The sequence below is a fragment of the Thermobia domestica genome, chromosome 1 (genome assembly GCF_964235325.1).
Source record: "Thermobia domestica chromosome 1, izTheDome1.hap1.1, whole genome shotgun sequence".
Lineage (NCBI taxonomy): Eukaryota > Metazoa > Arthropoda > Insecta > Zygentoma > Lepismatidae > Thermobia > Thermobia domestica.
The window spans coordinates 340,040,384-340,062,841 of record NC_137454.1 but is presented as its reverse complement, the minus strand read 5'-3'; the positions used below and the strand labels follow the sequence as shown (position 1 = coordinate 340,062,841).

Genomic DNA, 22,458 nt, shown 5'->3' with positions numbered 1-22,458 from the left:
GATAATTGACCATTCAGGTGTCCACAAATCCTTTGTTAGTTCATCATAGGTAAAAATAAACGTATTTATATGCAACCCGCATGACCGTGTCACTCGGCGGGTTAACATAAATGACAGGCGATATACAGCGGAAAATAGCTTGAATCTTCTGTTTAAAATTTTTTAATTGATTTGCTTATTTTTACAGACACTTTTACAATATGCCAGCACCGGGATGACCGCAGCGAAGCGGGGCGGGTTAACATAAATGACAGGCGATATAATGTTAAGATTTACTCCAATCTTCTATGGTTTTTATCATATCACTTGAAAGCGAAAAAGTAAAAATTATCTAAGTAACAAAGTTTATTGCGTTCCGGGGTGACCGCAGCGAAGCGGGGTGAACGCTGCTAGTCATTAATATTAATGAAATAATTAAGATTAATATTCTTTGATGGCGGGAAATTTTGGAAGGATCGGGAAATTTGAGGGCTTTGGGCGGGAAGTCTGTCATTTTGAATCTGACAACACTGAGTGGAACAGCAGTGTCCAGTGGCTGCATCAGACGGAGGTAGGTAAAATGGGAGACCTCTCAGATTTTCAAAGAGGGCATATTGTTGGTGCGCGATTATGTGGAGTGAGTATGACGGCAGTGGCTACTGTGTTAGGTGTGTCGCGTGGGACAGTGTCGAAGGTGATGACGGCCTACACAACACACGAGAAAACCACATCGGGTAGGGATGGTATCGAGACAAGACGAGACGAGACTTTGTACAGTCTCGGTAGATAAGTAGTGGTCTCGATCTCGTCTCGAGTCAAAAATCGCCGTCTCGGTCAGCAGATGCTTGTCTCGATCTCGGTCTCGAAGGAAAAGTCATGGTCTCGTCTCGAAATAAATAGTGTGCAATTAAAATTGTGAAAGTATTATTATCGTACAGTCTGTCGTTTTCGCTTCTTATTTTTGCCTTCATTCTTGATTTAGAATTATGGTATGATGTACCTCTTCGTAGCTAATTTGCTATCGCTAATGCTTTTCATGCGTGTGTTCCAGGTTCAATCATCAGTGTGGGTATAATATACCTGGGATAAAACCCTAATAGTAACCCATATTTCATTTTCAGTAATAGACTTTGTCTCATATAGCCTCAGTACTGCCTATACAATTAAAACCTATTAAATTAACTCCAGTACTATACAGTAGTTTATTTCCTTCCTTTGAAACAGAGTTGTTCAATACCTCCTAACGGATAACACAACACATAGCAACACGAATGTATTTAATCGTACCGAAATTGAAATTTTACAATTTCTCAGTTACTATCCAATACATTCTGCTTTGACTGTCATTTTAAAAACAGAATATAACGGTCATTATCTTAACAAATAGAGTAAATTATTACTACAATATATTTTGTTTCAAATTGATCAAATGCTTTATTACCGTTTCACATCTCAGTGTTTAATTGACACTTTAAAACAGGCACTTCCTTAACCTTGTGGTGGAAGCTACTACACTCATCTTTGCTGTCTATGGTCTCTGGTTGGATCACCAAACAAAAAAAGATGAAATGAAATCTTTGAGTTTTACGTCCCACGGTTATGCCGGTTAGACTAAAGGAGACGGTGATGATGATTAATGAATGAAATGGTGGAATGAAGAAAGTGGGAGGAAACGGGAGGACCCCGAGAAAACCCACGCACACGGTGTTTGGATCACCAAACAAGTTAGATTCAAAGTCCGATGCTTCGTATAGTATGCGTCTCACTTTAAGTACATTCTGTTTCTTATACAAGTTCATAATGTCGTAATGTATTACATATTCAGTGTCGTAACATAGATTAAGCTTATTCCTGAGCTCTCAGCGCTGCATGTTATCTTTATTAGAGAAAACTAATCATGCGTTCATTACGCTGAAATTTTATATTGATTGAAAATTACTTGCGAAATATGGACACACATATTATATAAGTATATACGTAGGTAATTCGAGCTATCTGTATCTATTTTCTCTGTCCCGGCAAAAGAAGTGATTCTTAACTTTCTAGTTTTCTTTTCTATTAATTTTCGTAGTTTTGCTGCAATATGAAGGATCAACAATATTTTTTTTTTCGCTGTACGAATTTCGTTAAATTTTGGATCCGTTTTTACCCTACCTTACCTAGTAAAAGTTTTATATATGAATTTTAAATTTTAGAGGTAGACTATGCTAAGTCACTTTTTGGTCGAAATTGAGTTAACTATACTTTTTTTTAATATACTATGTTTTTCCAGTGGTGTAATAATGTAAGCCTAAAAGCAACCTATTACTTTGTAACTGCTTAGTATAGTTTGAAAACAGTACTATAGGTCTTAGTTAAGGAACCGGATTTTCGCTTCTCCTGTAAAATTGCGAAATTGTGACTTGGTTTAGTTTACCTCTGAGGTCCAGATATAATAAAGTCATAGCCATAATCATAATCAACCATTATCAATCCACTGCTGGATGAAGGTCTTTCCAAGTCTTCTCCACAACTATCTATCTTGACCAATTCTTTTTCAGGTCACTCCCCAGTTGTTCTTGATTTCGTCAAACCTTCTTGTATAAGGACGTTTCCTAGGCTGTTTCTATCTCGTGGTATCCTGTCTAGAATTGTTTTTGTCCATCGATCATAATTTCTTGCAATATGTCCAGCACATTTTCCAGCCCATGCTAAAAATAATTTTATTAGTACCAGTCATAAATTGCCAAATAATTCTTTCTATTTTATACATTTGGCCTACAAATAGTTCAAATCCGCTACTCTTGGAGCACAGAAACGCTAGTTTTTGATCTTTGTGTTGAATCTGACAACACTGACTCAATGATTTAAATCAACACAATATGAGGACCTCCATTTGGTCTAGCGGCTAGCACGCTTGACTTCGTTTCGCGTGGTCCCGAATTCGATTTCCGGTGGGGGTACAGTTGAACGACCGAAGTGGTTCGGATTCCATTATAATCATTAGCTCCACGTCTGCTTTAGACGCTCTAGCATAATCGTGGGACGTTAAACTAAAACAAACCAAACCAAAAATCAACACAGTGTGTATTACTAACTGTAAGTCCTTAAATAATTTGCATATAGCTATATGGTATCGATCGAGTTTGAGGTGGTCGGTAGTCAAAGAAAAAAACTAGTGAAATGTAAGTAGGGTGTAATTAGAACTTTTAATTAAGTATGGTTTTGTGTATATCAGGCCTAAGGCTAAGGGGAACAACTAGTGTTACTAAAAAGTTATCAGTTACATTTAATTTCAGTTACAATTTGCATTTATATGTATTGCTGGAACCAAAACTTTGACATTAACATTAACATTATAAAGACTGTGAAAAACATCGTCTTTTGAAAACATTCTTGTACCATAAAACAAATTACGTGTAATTTAAAAATATTTTGCAGTTTAGCTACGTTATTTTCACTGTATTTAGAATAATATCTAGCATTAATTTAAGATGGCAACACTGCTTAAAATAATGGAACTGCGACTTGTAATTAAAACCACCAGAAACTATTGTTGTAATGTTATAGAAGCAAACTAAAGCACCAATCATTATAAAAATTTAACATAAATACGATATTTTAAGCAGTATAACAATCACTATACAAGTGTTTGGTATCTCTGAAACGGTTTGAAATAACAATTGTTGTAAATGACATTATGATCACTTAAGTCTTTTGGAAGAATCTACATAAGGAGACGTGATATGTCAGCACGTTTTCGAAGTAAAGTCTTCAGAAAACGTTATTTTTTTCATTTCTTATAACTTTGTTCCTTCATTCATTCGAAATGTATTATGCCATGATCATAGTATTTGACGCTAAGATACAAATAATGAGCATTGCACCATTCCATTTGAGTTATTAGTCATCTCCAAAATGTTGATGTTAGTGATACTGTATTGTTTGTTACACGGAATAATGTATGTAATATTGTGGTTTTATTTAATATCTAAATTAGAAATAGGTAATACTTTACATAATGCAATTTGAGATAATACAACTTTATTTTGCGTTAGCAATACTGCTTCTTTATCTAGTGGTATTGTAGGGTATCTAGAAGAATTTTTCCTTCAATATTTCACACAACATGGTACAAAATTTCAGCATTTTGAATATATATATATATACGTGGATCCAAGGGGCTATATTCCCCCTTAACGCTCAGGTATACACTGAATAAAATGAGCTTCATTCCTGCTTTACACTGGATAAAGAGGCAAAGTATGGTCCCTCCTCTCCCCTCCCGGCCCTCAAGCCCCTCCCTTTATCATATCCTAGATCTGCGCCTATATATATATATATATATATATATATATATATATATATATATAGAGAGAGAGAGAGAGAGAGAGGAGATTATGTACAACAGCAGTGGATTTTGTTTCGGGAGAGGTTTGAGGAACGAGTAAGAAACCTTTGTGTTGTACGTGTAATGCGAAAAAATGATCATAAATATATTTCGGGAGGGGCTTGAGCCCCATACCAACCCCCTAAATACGCCACTGTACATCAGTCAACCTTTTCCATATTAGCTCACACAGCAACAAAACAGATTTTGAGTAAAGGCAAAGTAACTATCAATATTCGAGACGAGACCGAGACTTTCGAGACTGACCAAGGTCTCGTCTCGGTATGTAAAAGTCCGTCTCGGTCTCGTCTCGGTATATAAAAGTCCGTCTCGGTCTCGTCTCGAATTATCGAGACGATACCGAGACTAGCCTCGGTCTCGATACCATCCCTAACATCGGGGAAGCGGTACAGTGGGCGGAAGAAAATCATGAGTGACAGGTCACGCCGGGTATTAAAGCGAATCACTGCCAACTTAGCGGACGAATCACTGCCAACAATTATGTCGCAATTTTAGGAGACCACTTGCATCCTATGGTCCGGATGTTGCTCCCGGACAATGACGCCATCTTCCAGGATGATAATGCACCCATTCACTCAGCTGGCGTTGTTGCAGCGTGGTTTGAGAAACATCGGGATGAAGTTCAACACCTCCCCTGGCCCGCCCAATCCCCAGATCTCAACATAATTGAACATCTGTGGTCCGTCTTGGAAACACTACTCCAGCGATGATTTCCCCTCCATCCTCTCTCACAGAACTGACTGATGCCCTGCACGAGGAATGATGTAAAATTCCACTTGCTACCATTCACGACCTCTATGCCTCCATCCCACGTCGCATCAAGGCTGTTCTGAAGGCGAAAGGTGGCCCGACACCATATTAATCTGGTAAGTTGCAATTTCGTTCAGGTGCTTCCATTTTTCTGATCCCCATTTGTACCTTAGAGCTGTATGGAATATCTACACGGAGGAAAACCTACGGAACTATCGTCCCTTGTGTGCCAATTGCGAGTGGCTTGCAGAAGGCTGTCTTGCAGTTTTATTGTGGAATGGCATCAATTAGCATGGCTGAGTTGTAATAAGCATCTACGCAACTTGTGAGCAGTGTTGCATTCAGACATTTTCACCCGGGGGGGAATGTCAACTCCTCGGGGGGAGGGTTGTTTTTCTGTATTTTTGCAAGAAAGCAGCATATTTAACAATTCCATTCACATGCACATCTTACCTAATATTGAGACTAATTGCTGATAAATATTCAATGTGAGATTATAATTTAAAAAAAAAAAACAATCTCATTTTATTTAAAACGTTAAATAAAGACTGGCAAAAATATTTTAGACTAAACTTTAACTGCTATTTACAGTAGCTACTTTTGTTATTATTTCCTATACTCAGTAGTGACTGATTGTTACTAATGTAGAAGTTTTTAAAAATATTTAAATTAACTCAAATATTTTTTGTCCTAAAACAAACATACATAGGAAAATCTTAACAACAAGTTATCATTCTGTCACACTTCTGACTCTCAATCAAGCATATTAGTCTTGGTTTCTGCACTGCAATAGTTTAGTTTAGTGCCGTGTCGTGGAAAATCAGCGCTTGGCGCGAGAGTATACGAGGGCACCCCTGTATATATGAGTGAGGTAGACAGACCAGCCGCGAGCATTTTCGCCGATCCTAAGAGGTTCATCCAAAACATGGCTGAAGTAGCATTCTTATTGGCCACGTACCGATGACGTCACCTACTATTACTACTACTACTACTACTTTTGCTTTGGATCTGTACAGTACAAGGGCAAACTTATTTAAAACAATTTTTTTAAAAATAATCGTTAAATCACTTTCTGAATATTATTTTTAATATTATTTTAACAAAAGAAGTGTTATAAAAAGTTTTAAAAATAATAGAAAAAATTTCCTTAGGCAGGAGGCAGGGTTTCAACCCACGGTAAAAACGATTTTTCTTACTAGCATGTTGCGCTACCTCACTCGGCCACGAGTGCCGATAGCAGCGGGCGTTTACTTTGTGCTATATGTATGTCATGACTCGTGATGTATCTGTATCGGCCAATCAGTTCAGAGGATATTTGAAGCTCTTGGGATCCGCGAAAATGCGAGCCGCGAAAGGTGGGAAAATTTTAAAAAGTAAACCCTCCTTTTCCTTGATTTTGAGCACTTATTTTTTTTTTAGTTTCATTTTATATATGTGCACATGTGTTTCAAACCTCATTTTTTCCCTCTTTTTTTCTTTCCTTCACTGTTAAAAATGATTTATTCAAAAATGAATACATTTTACTACTCAAAAAAAATTGAGTAAATTAGTCTCAATTTTGAGGAGAAAATAACTCAAAAAATGAGAATGAGGAAATTTAGTTGCATATTTGAGTCAGAGACTGGTTCTCAAAAACGAGTAATAATGTAGTCTTAAAAAACATTGTTTTATGATATAGATATATCGTGGAATATCGTGAGATATAAAAGACAATTTGCAAATGCAAGATTATGGAAAACAAGTACGAACAAGCTAACATAAGAGCACAAAAGTCCTTTATAATCCTGAACTATATGTTCTCATTCTGGCTGATGGAGGAACTACTTAGCGGATGGATAAAGAGAAAGTTAACATGGACGACTTGTTTGTTTACAAATCATAGAGGATTTCGCAGGTAAGTACTGCTAGCAACATGAAGTTTTAAGTATGAATGCAACATTGCTTGTGTGCGATCATTGTAATCGATTGACGGTTAATCACGACAATCCATTATTTTCCTTCGAAAATCATGAGTAATGCTTCTAGGTACTGGTTCCCAGATAGAATGCCCGGAAGCCTCACTCTATGCTTCTGGGCATTCTATATCTTAGACAAAGTTGTTGTGTTAACGATATGCGACTTTCCAATATATTCAGTAAATGGTTTACTTTTTTTTTTTTTTTTTTTGTGGTGAATTGGGGCGTGCAGGTTTACTTTTGGCGCTGCACTCTAAATAACTGTTGTTAAAATACAATTCTTTTAATAATTTCCTTCTTATTGTCCCCTAAAAGATTTGTGGCGGGTGACATGAAAAAACTCCCTTGCGGGAAGGTTCTAGATTACTGGTCCCCCATGTAGGTTAGTAGCTGGGTTGGTTTCTTTCTCTACTAAAGTTTATACATTTAATCTACACAGTATTGCCGAGCGAGCGTTAGCGAGTGAAGGCGGTTTAGAGCCCCGCAGGGCACGTTGTTTTCTGTCTTTATTATTGTTCAATGGGAAGGGGGACCAGTAATCTAGAACCTTGCCCTCACTTGCAGGCCCGTATCCACGCGGGGGGGTCTAGGGGGTCGGGCTCCTAAATGTTTACTGCCTGCCTAAAATGTTCACGGTAGGCTTGCAAATGAACTATAATATGGTTGGATTCCCCCCCCCCCTCTACATTTTTGGGCTGGCTACCGGCCTGCTCACTTGCACAGATAAAATTTCAAGGGACCACCAGAAGTATTAGTTGAAAAATTGCAATTCCTCTACGATTGCCATATAAATACGGATTCCGTATCTGTTGCATAAAAGCTACAATGTAAAAAAAAAAAACACACAGGCATTACTCGAGCAGACTGTTTTATCAAGTTTTGACACATTTCTTACATTCTCAGGTTGGGTTAAAGTTTTTTTTTAGCAGCACTAAATAACAAGCTCCAGTACTACATACAGATTAACTTCAGAAGGGCTCGATGTAAATACAGTGTGGACGTATGGCATAAACACGAACAAACTTGTGCTAGGTGGCAATAAAAAAGCATGAATGCTATCTAACCGAGTCAGTGCAGGACGAACCTGGTGGCACTGTTCTTAGGTTTCTTTAAGAAAATTTCCCTCGAGTGACACAAACTTTTCACTTTATCAAATTTTCCGTTGTTTGTTGAGTGTCCAATACTTATGACAGAAATTATGTAATAATTTTAATTTAGCTATATTAAGGGAACTACCACCAGTGGCGTCATTTAGGGGGCAGGGAGGGGTAATTGCACCCCCTGAGATTGAGATTTATATAGATTTTTGAGTAGAATAGTAGTCAGTGAAAAACGCAAAATTTTCTTATATCAAGGGGTCTTGCCCTCCCACAAGCAAAATCTGAAATGACGCTTCTGCTACCAACCACATTTGTTTTATTCATTTACTTTTTCCTTTTTGCAAAAGTATACACACAGCCAACAAAATGAAATATACTGAAATCTTTCAGTTTAACATCCCATGATTATGCCTTTAGGTTAAGGGAGACGATGACTAAAGCAAGTGAATGATGATGGAAGAATGAGAAAGTGGGAGGAAACGGGAGTACCTCGACAAAATCCACGAACACAATGTTGTTTATCACAAGCTTGCTTGGGTGAAAATCGTTCCAAAAAAACCATGCACCTGAGGTAAGCGCTCCCCACTGAGCCACCGTGCACCCCACTAGCTAACAATGGGTGCAAATTATGCTACTTGCAGCACACACAAACTATTGCAATTGTATTGGTTTATTTCTGAATAACAAAGAACAATTTAAGTAGTGATGTTCGTTAACAAGAGTCTAATTGCTACTTCACATTATTCATGTATGCGCATTTCTAACATTGCAGTAAAACATTATGACAATGAACTACTTTGGAACTTCATGACTAGAAAAAGGTAAAATATATTATTTAATAGAATATATTTGTATAACAATTAAATCTTTATATTTCAGATGGATGCCGAATTTAAAAATTTGTTCGGCGCGACAGAGTCTGTTTTCAATGTCATCTGTTTGGCAGTGATAATTTTCTTTAAGGTTTCGCTAGAGAAAGTTCTTGGTGAGTAAGATCGAGTTTTCGTGTATATTTATCATATTTCAGGTTGCATGTATAAATATGTACACAAGAGTCTATTTGTCATCAACACAACCCTACTTCTGGCAAAGCACCCATTTGTTTTTTTTTCTTTCTTTCTTTACATTATCTTTTTATAGTGTCTATTCACAAACATTGTTTTATTGTTATAATTCAATCGCAGCAAATAGTAGCTTTTATATGCTTTAATAAGTCAGTATTTTGAAACACGTAATACCTTTTAAATAAACGTACATGAACTCAAAATTGCACATCTTTGGCTTATTATCTTCACGTCTTAAGACAGTGATGGGCAAAGCATGGCCCGCGGATTAGATGTAGCTCCTTAAACGTTTCTACCCAGCCCACGACGTGATTCATTACCTGACGAATATAACTTCACTTCTGAGAATCAGTGGATTATACTTCCAGCCAAATTATGAGAAATGTTTAAAAATGCATTCACAATACCATTTATCACATTCCCCTTCATGATCTTTCGAGTATTAATAGAGCTTGGTTTTACAAGTGATACAATCACTGTTGTTTGTTTTTTAAATTATATTGGCCCACCTATATTTTTTTCCGTTTTTCTTTAGCCTGCGGCCCAAAATGTTTCCCCATCATTGTGCTAAGGAATATAACAATTGTCTAGGGCTTTAGAAAGCAGTACACTTTAAGTAAAACCTTATTTCAACTCATGGAAGTAGTTTTTGAATAATTTAGTGTGATTTACATTGTACTTCAAAAAATATTTTGGCAGACAATAGCAATATCTACTAATTCCAAACATTATTATATACTGACTTAGTCATATTTTCTCTCTATAGATCAATTGCGCACTACATTTGCTTCCATTTCTACTACCACAAATTGTAAACATATGTAAGAAAGGAGCTAAAATAGTAAGGAGAAGGCCGGCACCTTACAGGAGCCACGAATATGTCATTGTAGAGCTACAGGTAAGTCGTGTCACTCGTTTCATTGGACATATAATTTTTGTATACCTTCCTGATTAGGAATATGTCCATTATCGTTCAATTGTAGTCATAGTTTCATAATTACAGAGTTAATACATTTACTTTCCAGGTTATACGTTTTGGAAATATCTTAATAGAAGGATGGTTTTATAAATAATTTGATTTGCATACTAATGGATGGTTCTAACGTCATCTGTATATGTAGCAGGGTTGGCAAAAACCATGGCTTTTATTGAAAAAACAAAAAAAAACGTTTTTTTTTTGTTTAAACCAGGTTTTTTTGGTTTAAACCAGGTTTATTTGGTTTAAATAATTTGCTCTATATATTCATATCATATATGGACAGAAATAAGTTTGTTTCGCCTTGATGTTATTATGCAACAGCCGGGTTATGCTGGAAGGGGTCACATAAGCTTAAAGCGGAATAAAAACTGCTTCTCGAGTTACATCCGAGAAAAATTGTCCTCCATTTGAACTCGGAACCAGGACTAATTGGCAACAAATGCGATACGTCTGCCGACTCACTCACGAAGGAATCCTGATAAAAATACGTTGTACTGATCTTTACATGCTTCTTAATATAGCTCTCAAGAGTCATTTCAGAAGGACAAAAAGATAAACAGTGCACAAGTGAAACCATTATACTGAATTACATATGGACAATTTCAAAGTACTACGGAGTACAGACGAACTAATTTAATTCAAGTTAGTTAACAACGACTTTTATTGGTCCAAATTAAAGAAATACAACGAATTAATTTGCATATCACAAAGATACGAATTATTTGAGTCCACTTTGGCTCAGACTCATTTATACATAAATAGATATCGAAGATACTTCTCATTTCACTAAATGCCTCTCGTAAGGTCTGTGTGACCCTCCTTCCCCCCCCCCCACACACACACAAAGTACGGCATTTCGATGTATTTTATCAATAGTAAACAAAACAATTTTTAGAATGTTTCTTTGATTGCAATTACATAACAATAATAACTACAAAAAAAATCACAAAACAAACATTTATAAACTTACATAAAAAAAAGTTGCTTTTGTAGTATAATCTTTTTGAGTAATGAATGGGGAATTTAGGTCTGAATATAATACGAATAATATACGGGAGTGAAACGTGATAACCCACAAATGTGTGTTCATCAAGATTTTACAAACACTTACACTTTTACGAACATTTTCGTTATTTGGTTTAAACCAGTTGGTTTTTTTGAAAAAACCAGCTGCTTTAAACATTGGTTTAAACCAGCCAACCCTGATATGTAGTCATTAAGTTTCCTTTCTATGAATAAAGAATCTGTATTCTCAAGCAGTGGCGTAACTAACAGGCTCCCGGTATTTAAGTTTCGGAGTATAACTTTATAATGTTTGGATGTTAAAAGCACTTTGCAGAGTTCCTCCGTGGCTAAGCGGTTAGCGTACGCGCTCTTGGCGCGGGAGACCCGGGTTCGATTCCCGGCGGGAGCTCATGTGGTTCGGATTCCACGTTAATCAGTAGGTCCACGTCTCACATAGCCTCGCTGCTGAAAGGGACGCTAAACTGAAATTAAACTCCATTCAAAAGCACTTTGCAGGTTTCATATTACTGCAAGAGTACTCTGCTTAGAGGAAAAAGAAATCACGGAACCAGCTATAATAGATTTAGTGAATTCTACTCGGAAAATGTATCGCCTTTTGTTGCAACAACTAACAAGTTTCCGATGAGTAGTGAAGAAACAATTTAGTGAAATTTTAACTTGGAATTAATTAGCCAATTATTTAGTCGTAGATAACTTCCTATGTTAGTAGTGTTCTGGATTTGTGTACTTCTTTGCAACTGTATCTCACTGTGCCTCTGACGAAGCCAATCCTGAGCGATCATTCAGTGCACTAAAAGCCATCAAACTTTATATTCGTAGAACAAGGTCGAAGATGAAATTGAGCTCAGCTCCGTAACTTGGGCTTTTTCTTGGAAGACCAAACATTAATTAGACCTCCTAAAATATGTCAAGTTGAGGCCCCCTAGAATAATGATGGCATTTGAAGGGAAATCCTTACTAAACGTGTTCGATACTTCTTGGGGCGCCAGTTGATGGTTTACTAAAGTAAGATCCAGATTACATATATGCTACATCTTAAAGGAATGTATTTCGTTCAGATAGTGGGGCAGCAGAAACATCTTAAACTATTTGCAATGCTTTAGAAAATAGTACGGTGCTTCACAAGTTAACTAAATGAGACAATATGTTGAAAGTCTTACTAAATATATATTTTGTCTGGGGCTCTAATAGGACACATTTTACTGAATGAGGCTCGGAACACATTTTCGTTTCATTTTTTTTTTTTTCCTGTTATGTGGTAAACCTATTCCAAGCTTTATTTATAAGTTCCTGTTCATATCACATCATACAAAGCAACAAAGTTTTAACTCAAATGAATCCTATCAAACAACTGGAAGCTTAATTGGGGGGGGCAGTTTCCCCATTCCCCCGCAAAATTTACGGCATTGGTTGAGCCCTTTGCCAATCCTGAGCACTGAAAGCGAAGAATGGCACCACGTTGATATTGAGAAAGTAGTCAGCAAATTACTCTCCGGAAAAAAAAATACGCCGGTTTAGAAATATGTGAGCAAGTTCCACATGTTTTGACGAGTTTTCATATGTTAGTTGTAATGTGAACGTTAGGAAAAAAATTATTTCTGCTCTTGCCTTTGAGGTGAGCGGTCCCAGGTTCGACTCCTGGTGGGGACACTCGGCCGAAAGAGTGTAACAGCTTTTTCAGACCTGCCATCTTGAGTGAAGTCTTTCTTGGGTTTCGTTCATTCATACCATTCAAATGCCGGGATGGAGGTACCTAATATAATGGTCCCAGGCTGCTTCCTTCCTTTCCCAATCCTTTCTTCCTTCCCTTTCATCGTACAGTGGGCTCGTTGAGGGACGTCATCCTTTATACGGGATGGGCTAACGTGGCCTTAGATGCCGACAGCCCAGAAATCTAATTCCTAATTCCTAGAAATTATTTCTTTTAAGAAGCTTTTTAGTCCCATGTAATTGCTTAATAATAATAATAATGTGCAATTTTTGTATATTAGCAAGTAGTGTCTGACTAGATGGAAAAATAACTCTACTACTGTATAAATTGTACGTGTGCTATGAACGTAGAAACAGGAAGAGCCCTTTTGACATTTTCACGGATGGAGGGGGGCATGCATTCTTAGTTACGCTACTGTTCTCAAAGCATTCTAGTAATTTGTTTAACAATTGCTAAAAAAAGTAGAAATCGAATAACGGTGAAATTTTATATAACTTAGAATTTGTGGTGTGATTCATTGTTTCTTTCTTTTTTTTTTTCGTCACACATAAGCAGAAATGACTAATTTTCAGGTTTATTGTTTCCTTGTCTTGCATAGATGAAACAGATCGAAATGTTTTTGGTTACCTTTCAATTTCCTTATTTTTATAATCTTATTTCAATTGATATTAATCCTTCCAGAACGTGACAACCCTACTATTATTATAAAGATCGCCATAGACTAGTCATTCATTTGATGTTTATTAGGATCACGCAAGTGGGATATATATAATATTGTAATGTTAGTACCATAGGTGTTCATTTTACTCCGACCTCACCTTCATTCTCACAGTGAATTGGCCCTCGCCCTCACCTTCGAAGAGAGTTGACCATCGCTCTCGCCTTCGTGTTGGGAATTTGTCCTCGCTCTAGCCCTGACAGTGACAGTTTGCCCTCGCCGTCCAAGCTTGTCATCGCCCTCGCGTCATTATGGTTGAGAGAGAATTTGAGGGTGAGGATGCCCTCGAGAGGGCCATCCTCGCAAGGGTAAACACCTCTGGCTTAGTACGTCCGTTACACCGCTCAATAACTCTTCAACAAAAGATAATTTTAAAATTGTTTTCTGCAATCAACAGCTAGATAATTATCTCGGAGGAGTTCGTTAATGGATGTGATACACCTACTTGTAGTGCTAGAAATAAACCATTTCCGGTTAACGTTGATCACTATAGAGCATAGACAGTAATCTCACATTGTATATTTTTTAATCGATTAAGCGTCCCTAGAATATATTCCATTTCCACTCTAATCACTCTGCTAAAACACTAAATGGTAGATCTACTACAACTTCTGGTTTCAATATTAATTGAAGAAATATTGCGTAATTCTCTTTACTGTCTTTACCAGAGTCTATATTATCGTATTTCAATTGATACTAATTCAAATTAGAACGTGGCAACACTAATATTATTCGAGATATCGCCATACACGAATAAGATTTATAAGTATTTCATTTTATTTTTATTTCTATTGTCATTAATTACACAATCTCTTTGTTTCCAGGGAGATGAAGGCATAGACACATTTATTACAAATGAAAAACTTCTGGGAGGATCTCGAACATAGCTGTTGTTTATCTTGTCCATTGGCAGTCGTCACACACTATTTTCCAACGAATGCATACATCTGTCATAGTACTTTGTAGGCATATTCAGAGGGTTCATGTATCCTCATTGTCTTATCTAAGTTGTTATAAAAATTGTGCTCATGTATAGACTTAGTTTATTATTTGACAAATAAAAAATACAATGTACAAACATATTTTCCTTTAATCAAAATGAAACTAATATATATAAATTTAAGTTTGTGTGTGTATGTGTGTGTGAATATATATATATATATATATATATATATATATATATATATATATATATATATATATATGTGTGTGTGAGTGTGTGTGTGTGTGTGTGTGTGTGTGTGTGTAACGTCGCATGATTATGTTTCAAGGCTAAAGGAGAAGGCAATGATAATGAAGTGATGCAATGAAGAAAGTAGGAGGAAACGAGAATACATCCAGAAAACCAGTGCACATAAAATTTGTCCACCATATCAGGCTTACTTGTTTAAAACTACGCAAACCAACATCACGAACAGTTTAAGTTACAAGAAGCTTGTGTGTTGATTAAATTAAAATTCTCATCTATGCTATTTATGGAAACAACAGGTATCAGCATAAAAATGTAACCTTGCAGATTCAAAATTGAGTAAAAAAGTACTTTAACAATTAGATTATATTAGTATTCAAAAATAGGAAAAGGAGTATTTATTCTGCTGCCTTGTTGGCACAGGGAAACTTCCCCAAAATTACAAAGGTAGATGAATTTCACACTGCACTAAAAAAATTATAGTAAGTACGCCTTCTACACATTAATATTGATGTTAGACATTTTCATCTTCAAAGCTGGGAAATAGAAGTAATTTTTGAAGTACTCGTATTTTTTCAAAAACTGATTTCTATTTTCCAACTTTTAATAGGAACTTCTACAATATTAATGTGTAGAAGCCGTACTTACTATAAATTGCCCAGTGCAGTGTAAGAGTAATCTACCTTTCTAGTTCCAGGAAACTTTCCCTGTGCCAGCAAAGCAGCAGAATAAGTACTTTTTTCTCATTTTTGAATACTAATAAAGTCTCATTTTTGAGTACTTTTTTACTCATTTTTTTAAAAAAACCCTTCTCATTTTTGAGTAGAGTTTTTCTTAAACTTGAGAGGAAATATTCTCAATTTTTGAGAACGTGTGTTTCTCATTTTTGCGGCTATCTGAGCATTTCGAATACTTTTCTACTCACTTTTGAGCATACATGTTCTCAATTGTGAGGAGAGCATTACTAGTTTTTGAACAAAGAGTTTCTCAATGTTGATTACATTCATCTCATTTTACGGTTAACTTTCTCATTTTTGAGAAAATATGTTCTCGTTATTTTTGAGAAATAGCAGTTTCTCATTTTATTTAAGAATATTTTATCTCGCTTTTAAGAGAATTTTTACTCAAAAGTGAGTAAAATTTACTCAAATTTGAGTACATATTGTTCTTATATTTTGAACACCCACACATTCTCACTTTTGAGAACAATGTATTCGGAGCTATTCTGAGAACACAATGTTCTCAAATTTGAGTCAATTTTACTCATTTTTAAGTAAGTATTTTTAACAGTGTTCTTTTCTTTTCTTTTTCCCCTCCCGAATTTTGCGCCCCTTACTTCGGCGTCCGGGTCCGTCGCCCCGCTTGCCCCTCCCCCATGGCACGGCACTGAGCAGGATCTTCATCACCTTCAATAGCAATCTTTCACTTACATACTACTATTATATTGATAAATTCTATAAATCTCTAACCCAGGAGGGATAACTGTTCCTCCCTGATCCCTCTAAATGACGCCCTCTGAATCTCATCCTTTAACTGACTTATTTTTAATTAAAGAAAGGTGTGTTTACTTTAACAATCGTAAAACACATTTACGTCTGTTATTTCCGATGCGAGAAATGGGATTTAGGCGCTCTATTTCAAATAATGCAAGAACTGTACATTTTCAAGAACTGAAGTCTGCTGACATCAGAGATCATATGAAATGATCGAAAGATCTTCCCTATCTTTCCTTTCCTATCTCAATCTGTGCTAGTGCTACCTACTAATATATAATATAGGGCTAGAGTATAGTACTTACTAAAATACAAACCTTTCTTCAACAGTTAACAATTTCATGTTCTGCCAAACTCGATCATAGAGTTAAAAAAGTTTTATTGACTATTTGGTATTCTATCTTAGATGTTACATGTTTAATATTTATATAGAATGGGTCTGCGTCATTTATATGTATATTGAGAGATCGGATTTCGTCTGCATGTGCACGGAAAGAAAAGCAAATAATTGGATGAAGTAATTTCTACATTTTGTGACTGAAATTTTTTGAGTTTCTCCGGGGGGGAATGAATTTTCTTCGGGGGGGAGATTCCCCCGGGCTACCCCCTGAATTCATCCCTGCTTGTGAGTGATATACATAGTCAGATGCTCTACTGTTACACGTGTAATTGCTGTATAACAGAATGGGAAGTGTTGCGTTCAACGGTAGAGGGTTGTGTCCAGGTATTTAAGGTCGTGTAAAAGTGTAGACGTTGGTGTTTAAGTAAAATTGATTGTGTTAACCTGTACACGCCTGCGCAATGAAAGATTACCCTGTCCACGAGCTGGCAGATATGCAACTCATTTATGGAGTAGCAAGGGGCAATAGCCCAGAGGCGAGGCGTTTATATCGTGACCGTCGCCCTCAACAGAGAGTAACTTTCCTTGTATTTTTCCACGCCTCCATATTCGACTTCGAGAGAGGGGTCCCTTCAGTTTCTCGTACGTGAAATCGGAGGAAATAGCCCCATATGGACAGTTGAACTTGAAGACAGCATACGTCGAATGATCAGAGACCGTCTTGAAACTATCATGTGTATGGCGTAAAAATCCACATGTAACTCTAGTAAACGATCAGCAGCAGAAATTTGGAGTGGTATGGTGGATAATTTTGTGGTAGGATCTTATTTATTACCGGCCTGCCTGTGTGGGAATACGTATCTTTTATTTTTACGTAATTTTCTCCCAAAATTGATAGAACATGTGCCCTTGAACATAAGACAGCAGATGTGATTTCAGTATGACAGTGCACCTGCACATTTTGACAGGAATATGCAGACTTACCTAAATGAAACATTCCCAGATCGTTTGATTGGGAGAGAAAAACCTGTGTTAAGACAACCTCGTTCATTCTACCTCACGCTGCTTGATTTTTTATTTCGGGGATACGTATGAAACTCCGGCCACGACAGTCGAAGAACTTGTAGCTCGATTTAATATAGCTGCGGCAATCATCCACGAAATTTCAGATGTGCTTGACCACACGCGGAAAAATTTGCTTCGCCGATGTCATCTTTGCAATGCGGTCAACGGTCGACAATATCAGACTGTGAACTGTTATTTTTCATAGCTGTCTCGTGTACATATACTGCATTGCACAAATACTGTACAAGGTACCTCTGAGTATTTCACAGTTATCCTACCTTGTACGAAACAGAATAAATCGATAATTTGAAATTGTAATTCTTTCTTTCCTTGTGCAACACGCGCAACACCTTGAGTATCGTTGAATTTTATTCCTTCTGTACTCGTAGTTATTATCTTCCATGGATTTACGCATTACGGGGAGGAAATCTTTTAATGCAGCTTACTTTGGCTCAAATTACATTCACATAATTTGTGGGAATCACTGTTGTTATGTGAAGAATCCCTTATACTCTAGTTCATCATACATGATCTTTTGCCCCTGACTGTCTTATGCACAGTCGTTATAAACCTACTCTGGATCAAAGTTTTTTTTTTCATTTTTACACACTCTGAAGTTGAACAGGAAGCCGTTCATTGATCATCCGTTACCATTAGCATACAAGTTATAATTGTGATAAGCTAAAGACTTTGTTTCATTTAAATTCTTCTTCCGAGTCCAGAAATCACCTCCAGATGTTCATTACATTAATTAAGTTACACCCTATATATATATAATGATAAAAAATAATACCGATATAAGTGTCGATGAAATAGTATTTGGAGTCACTCAGACGAACAGTAACACTTCCGATGCAGTTTAAATCCATACTCAGATACCATTCCCCTTTATGCTCAAAATGAAACTATTCTCCCCGTACGAAGAACGGGTATTCTGTTAATAATTTGTTATTAAACATCACACCGTAAAATACAAAATGTATCACGTAATGTACACGTTATACTGTTACTTGCTTAATGTATAAATGGAGGACGAAGGACTATTATTGGATCAAAAGATCCAATATATTTCAGACAAAAAATTTCTTGTAGGTTTTATATCTGGAGAACACCATAGTGTACCCAAACCTAAACTATGACTGAGCTCACAATTAAGGGTCACGCAGTGGCTCCGCTGAGATCCGAACGAGACAATTGTGTTTGCATTTGAAATGTTATAACTAGATGAATCCCAAAGTTATACGTGCCACCGGGAGGAATATCGTGAGTTACAACATATTTTGTAATGTAAGAACTACAAAAAAATTACATGGCAGAATAGTTTGAACCAAGTCATTTGTTCGGAAACGGTTGGGTAAGTGGAAAACTCGGCCAACACGTATCCCATCATTTTCAATGACAAACTTTTTGGGGTAAAAAACTTTGTCCCAGGGTCCCCCGCAGGGTCCCAGACGGGTCCAACTCAAAATTTTCAAATGGCAAGGGAGGTTAAGTGGCACATCATTTGAAAGCTGTTGTAAAATGAAAGAAAATGCAGCAGGTCTCGACTCTCTACAACAACCCTGTGCAAAATGGCGACGGGTCAAAGTGTAAACAAAAACTTAATTGAAAAGTCCATGGTCACCCCTATAAATCGGAAATGGTGAGACAAATGTGAAAACAGAAAAGGATGTGTGGTATTATTTTCAAAGTATAACGATTTAAGTGAAAACGTCTTGTCCCAGGGTACCCACATGGTCCCAGGTGGAGTCCAACTAAAAAATTTCAAATGGCAAGAGAGGTAGGACATCGTTTGAAAGCTCTTGTTAAGTGAAAGAAGATGGAGCACGTCTCGACTTTCTACGACAACCCTGTCCAAAATTGCGGTGGGTCAAAATGTAAACAAATTGGAAAACAATCCAAGATGGCCGCTTAAAACCTATATCGAAAGGATAAGCATACCAACCTGCTGAAGCCAGGAAAACAAATTTGGCATTAATGTTGATTCAAAACGCAAAACTAAAATATGCAAAATGTTCAAAAACGCGACATCTTGAGTTCAAAATGCCGCACTATGTATCGAACGCATATCCAGCTCACACCACTGGTGTTGGAGAAGTGAACGTTTATGGTTAATAGTCCACAAAATATCAAAGAGTATAATCTGTAATCCAATATGGCTGCCAGCGTGAAAAATGAGTTTGTATATAAACATGTTATTTCTTGGAATACTGTGACCAAGCCAACAAAGTTTCACGCAGTTCGATGTACTGAAATGACTTACATATGTTTGGTACTACTTGCCAATCTTGCAAATGATTTTTTTTTTATTTGGTATTGTTTGAAGTATTGAGATCAAACCAACGAATGACATACAAATGTAACCATCACGAATACGTTACAATAGAGCCCCCAACCTACTGGTGCAGCAAGTTCTTTCTGTATGAACTACGTATGACAAAATTAGAAAAATACCCGAAGGCATTCAACTTTTTTTTTTTACTATGAGTAGGAAGTCATAGTTGTGTGTTCATCGCATATTCGTTATATTCAAGTAAATAATGCCGAGAGAACCGTGACGAACGTGCATTAAGAAGAAACCATATATATGTTGTTACCGAATGAAATAATAGTTAAAGTGAATCGAAATTCAATTGTTGTTTAGTCTTCCTAGTATTTCTAAATACATAATAGAGAAAAATAGAGATTTAGATTTGTACTGTTATGAATGACAGATTTTAAGCACCTTGGATTCAAGGTGGCCATATTATTCAATTAAGCTTTTATTTACATTTTGACCCGCCACAATTTTGGACAGGGTTGTCGTAGAAAGTCAAGACTTGTTCCATCTACTTTCATTTAACAAGATCTTGCAAACGCTGAGCTTCTTAACCTCTCTTGCCATTTGAAACTTTTTAGTTGGACCTCACCTGGGACCCTGTGGGTACCCTGGGACAAGACGTTTTCACTTAAATTGTTGTACTTTGAACATAATGCCAGACTCCCTTCCTACTTTCAAGTCTCACCATTTCCGATTTATAGGGGTGACCATGGACTTTTCAATTAAGTTTTTGTTTACATTTTGACCCTCCGTCATTTTGCACAGGGTTGTTGTAGAGTCGAGACTTGCTGCATTTTCTTTCATTTTACAACAGCTTTCAAATGATGTGCCACTTAACCCCCCTTGCCATTTGAAAATTTTGAGTTAGACCCCGTCTGGGACCCTGGGACAAAGTTTTTTACCCCAAAAAGGTTGTCATTGAAAATGATGGGATACGTGTTGGCCGAGTTTTCCACTTACCCAACCGTTTCCGAACAAATGACTCGGTTCAAACTATTCTGCCATGTAATTTTTTTGTAGTTCTTACATTACAAAATATGTTGTAACTCACGATATTCCTCCCGGTGGCACGTATAACTTTGGGATTCATCTAGTTATAACATTTCAAATGCAAACACAATTGTCTCGTTCGGATCTCAGCGGAGCCACTGCGTGACCCTTCCTTGTCAGTATGATGTGCTTAGTGCCTGAAAAATACGAAAGCTCGATTTAGAGGCCATTCAAAAATTCTGTTGCCCTTGATCAAAAAAATCTAATATATTTCATTCAATAAAAAATAAATCTTGTACGTCTTATATCTGAAGAACTACATATAGTGCAGCGAAACCAAAACTATCACTTAACTCAGCATGATGTGCTTATTCCGAAAGAAATACGAAACCTTGATTTAGGGACCGTCCAAACGTTTGTAGCCCCTTATCCAAAAAGTCCAATATATTTCATTCAATCAATAATTTTATTGTATGTCTTATATATGGAGAACTACATATACTGTAATCGAACTCAAGATATCACTTAACTCAGTGTGATATGCTTATTGCGTAAAAAATATGAAAAGTCGATTTAGGGACCGTCCAAAAATTTTGTGGCCCGTTATAAAAAAAATCCAAAATATTTCATTAATCGAAATTTTTCTTGTACTCCTTATACCTGGAGAACTACATATCTGGAGAAAACTCGATTTAGAGACCGTTCGAATATTTTATGGTAACTGATCCAAAAATTAATATTAGCCAAGATCATAATATTTTGATCCATTTTTTTAGATCATTCCTAAAATTCTTGTTTTTATCCAATCTTTCTTTTAAGCAGTATCACTCTCTTTGTTCTCAATTTGAAATGTATCAAGCAATTATAAAGCATTGCTTATTATCCAATTTGTATTCGGTGTAGAGCTTCAATTTTCTCAAAGTTTCAAATAAGATAATGAAATATTTACTATCGGAATTCGTGTCAGGTATTATTATTACTTTTATTGGTGTTTTCCTTTCTTTCAATTGTTAAAACAAGAAACTTCCTTGCACTGTCATAAAGTATGTGCTCTTTTCCAATAGCATAATAAGTGCTCATATAATTTTAAACTTTGAAATTAAGAATTGAATCAGTACAAGAAGTACAATTTGGATAACGAATGATTTATAATTGATGTTTAGTGGCGTACTGAAGGAAAGGGATTAAGGACTGAAACCCCCCTTGAGCAAGGTATTATGCAAAATTAAGCACGTTTATCATATTAGCACGTTTATATATATAAACACTTGATATTATATAAACTTGTGTTCCTAAAGCCCCTGAACCCCCTAAACATTTGCGTAGAGTACTGATTGTGTTTCTCTTATTATTTTAACCGTTTTATGCTTTGAACGAAATTTGAAGTGC

The 22,458-nt window shown here is 36.4% G+C and overlaps 2 long non-coding RNA genes across 2 annotated transcripts in view; one reads left to right on the top strand and one right to left on the bottom strand.

The window, feature by feature from the left end:
* Positions 1-22,458, bottom strand: part of LOC145663583 (uncharacterized) — a 72,224-nt gene that overhangs the window by 9,031 nt on the left and 40,735 nt on the right. The gene's annotated exons all lie outside the window — the stretch shown is intronic.
* LOC145668038 (uncharacterized) lies at positions 6,813-14,750 on the top strand. Its single transcript, XR_014127956.1, has 4 exons — positions 6,813-7,013; positions 9,054-9,159; positions 10,005-10,136; positions 14,497-14,750. It is a non-coding gene; the product is annotated as an uncharacterized LOC145668038 (long non-coding RNA).